The 3432-nt window shown below is 36.0% G+C and overlaps 1 long non-coding RNA gene across 1 annotated transcript; it reads right to left on the reverse strand.

The window, feature by feature from the left end:
- Positions 1–1140: 1140 nt before the first annotated feature.
- On the reverse strand, positions 1141–3019 carry LOC143887109 (uncharacterized). The gene is made up of 3 exons (XR_013254045.1): positions 2764–3019; positions 1835–1909; positions 1141–1407 (listed from the first exon to the last, which is right to left on the reverse strand). It is a non-coding gene; the product is annotated as an uncharacterized LOC143887109 (long non-coding RNA).
- Between the last annotated feature and the right edge of the window lie 413 nt (positions 3020–3432).

Below are 3432 nucleotides of genomic sequence, written 5' to 3' on the forward strand. Positions count from 1 at the left end.
CTTACATGAGTTACTTAATATATTGGTTTCCCCATTTTTAAAGCATTGGCTTTCTTGGAGATTAAGACATGCCATTATGCTCAAGAGAGATCTTTCAAGATCTTTCTAGAAGTTCTTCCATTTGGTAAACACACCATTTTATGAAAGATTTCCGTCTAAAAAGAACTATCCAACGTTGGAGCTCATTTTTTACCTATTTAGGGGCAGAATCAGGAAAAGTCGTAAACTAGAAAGTTGTAGATCTTTTCGAGATCTTTCCAGCTGGAATTTTTCTGGACATCTATGTAAAACGTTATGGCCATTTTACTAACCTAACCATATTAGCCCTTTTTTATTTTTAGCAACCAAATCCAATCAAATCTCCTCCATATTTTGGACGTCCAACATGTGTGGACCACATGTTTGGACGCCCAACCCATGTGGCCGAACCACACATTTGGTTCCCACATGGGCTTTAGTCCATAAGCTTTTTGGTTCATGGGCTCTTTAAGTTCATGGGCTTTTTATGGTGTATTTTATGGACTTTTTCAAAAGAATCAACCCTCTTTTCAATCAAATTCGAATTTTTTTATTATTGGGCCTAGCCCATATGACATCCGAGGTGGGTCCCATGCACATGGCCGAACCACCCTCCCTTTGGAAAAATTATTTTTCGGACTAAAATGCTCCTATTTCATCAATACACCCAAGCTAAAACTTGCCTCTAGCTTTATGCAAGCACTCCAAAAGAGGGAAGCATGTTGTTCAGAAGAAGAAAAAAAGGCGCAAATTCCCTTTTTTGCAGCGAGAGCAAATATCCCTATGAGGATTTCTTTAATAGGGAGAAAAATAATCTGAAATCCTCTTTGCACGCAAAGAGGCCTTAAATGGCCCGAGCAAAAGGAGAAGAAGAAAATGAGGGAATGGAGATTTTTTTTTTCTTACAGTGCATAGAGACTGAATTTTCTTTACACGTAACAAAACCAAAACGACGATGATAACGAAGAGGAGCAGGGATAAAATGGACAGAAGATAAGGACTTCTTTAACACAATTTATAGAAGGCAGGATTTTTTCTCCCATCGCACCAAAAGCATAGTGATGATGATAATGTAACGGAGGCCAGCAGAAGGAAAATGGGAAGAACAAAGCCGAAGAACAGTAGGCCCAAGTTATAAATTTATAATATATAAGGTAAAAAACCTAAAGAAAGGTAGAGGAAGAGCAGTCTTTAAGGCAATTTACAAAAGTTAGAATCTTTTGTAGTCGTAAAAAAGCAAAATGATGATGATGATAAAGAGGAATAGAAGGAGTACAAAAATAAGGAGAAGAACAACAACCCTAGGTGATATGTTTATATTGTAGAAGAAATTGCCATCCATAATATTTATCCCCTTCTATGCGATCTGTAGAAGCCGTTTTTTTGTCCCTGAACATGAGAAAACTAGAATTTAGAAAGTTAATGAATAATGGCAAGCTATTATTTCCTGCAAATTTAATGCATATAAATTTCCCAAGAGCAAAGTTAAGCAATTGGAGAGCAAAAGGAAATGGAAATAAATATTGATGGTAGAAACACAGGGTAAACTGAGAAGCTGACTGAAGTTTGGAATCAGCTACAAACACTCTTATGCCCAAACAGATTTCATATTACCCATAATCCAAACAGGACTCTCAAGCATAGCTAAGTGTAATCTTCAACGGGGATCCCATTTGTAATGATCAAGAGTTTGAAAGTTAAAAAGAATGAAAACGCTAGAAGAACACCTTTGGATGAAGTGCTATGATAATCCGATTATGGTCAACATCCATAAATGGAAATATAAAATATGAGTAACCCTTCTATTTTAGTCTACCTTCTTGAAATCAGCTTCTGAGAATCCTGAATTGTCTAACCTTCGGTGGTCTTTCGAGGAATCAATCTCAAATTTCTGCATAATCCATGAAATATAATTACCAAATCAAGTAACTTTCCGCTCAGGTTCCAAACTTTGGGCATCAAAAATTCTGTTCTTTGATAAATGGGAAGATTGAAGCTGAGAATTGTTATCTGTTATAAAATCTTGGTTAACTTCCCTTTATTTCTATACATGTTCACATGAAGACAAGGTACAAAGAAGACCCCCAACAATGACTCTTCTCCCAACTTAGCGGCACACAAACAAAAGAACAGAAATATTACAAACCCATAAGCAGATATAATACTACAAAAAATTATCTACTAACAAAATTAAAATTGGGTTCGTAGCATCCAGATGCATCAAATATTCTAACAATCTAAAATTCATAAAAGACAACAGCTCTATCAATTGTTTTTTTTTAAAAAGAGGCATATAAGAGGAAACAAAAGGATGAAAATATTACAAATCTATAAATAGATGTAATGGTACAGAAAAATACCCATTAACAAAATCAAAATTGAGTTCATGCTGTATCCAGATACGTCAAATATTCCAACATTCAATCTAAATTAATCGAAGACATAACAGATTTATAATTTTTTTTTAAATAACCATATAAAAGGAAACAAAGCCGATTTGAAGGAAGAAGCACAAATCCTAACCCTAGCCGCAGGGGAAAATTTTAGAGAATACAAGATTTGAAGAAGAATAACAAATAAAAGGCAACAAAAAAATTAAAAATTGAGGGAAAAGGCTATAGAAAAAACACATGGAACCCAAGCAGAATAATTTGTAAAAGAGTGAAACCCTAATTCAAGAGGGGAAAATCATAGGGGAAAACAAAGCACAAAGGAAAAACAAAGAGAGGAAGAGAGCATAAATACCTAGATTTTTTTATCTATAGGATTGGGTTTTGAAGAGATAAGAAGCTTTCTACAACATAATATAGGTGTAGATAGAGAGATAAGCAGTGTAGAAGGTGGAGAGATATAGCGCCATTTGAGTCTTGTGGAAGACAGTGTCGACGTAAGGCTTGTTCGGCACATTTTGGAACAACATAAAGGTCGGCGATTGTGGAAGAGCATCAACATTTCCAGAGAGGTGCAAAGGATTGAAAGCGGTAGAGGTTGTATCATGCAGAGTTTCTCTCCACATTAGAGAATAAGATAGAGAAAGAAGCGGGCACGTGTATTGCACGGAGTTAGTTCTCTAGATACGTGGAATCACAAAAAAAGAGTAGGTGTTCTCATTATAGAAGGGGACCCCACTGATGCGTGAAGATGCGATCAGATGAAAATTAAAAACTTTGCTGGGTTTTTTTTTCCTAGGATTTATGTGGGAGAATATTTAGTGGTCACATCAGCTTTTTCTTGGTGACATCAGCAAAATCTTGTCTTGAAAGTGGTGGTCTCTCTTTCTCTCTCTACCCTCTCTCTCCACTCATCATAATATCTTTCTCTAATTAATGTTTGTCCCCTCTTTTGTCTCCTACCTTTCCCCACATAAATCCCAGGAAAAAAAAAAACCCGGCAACCAAACGGAGCATAGGGGTT

Source organism: Tasmannia lanceolata, unplaced genomic scaffold, assembly GCF_043159265.1.
Source record: "Tasmannia lanceolata isolate RefF3 unplaced genomic scaffold, GAP_Taslan_0.1 ptg000012l, whole genome shotgun sequence".
NCBI classification, from domain to species: Eukaryota; Viridiplantae; Streptophyta; class Magnoliopsida; order Canellales; family Winteraceae; genus Tasmannia; species Tasmannia lanceolata.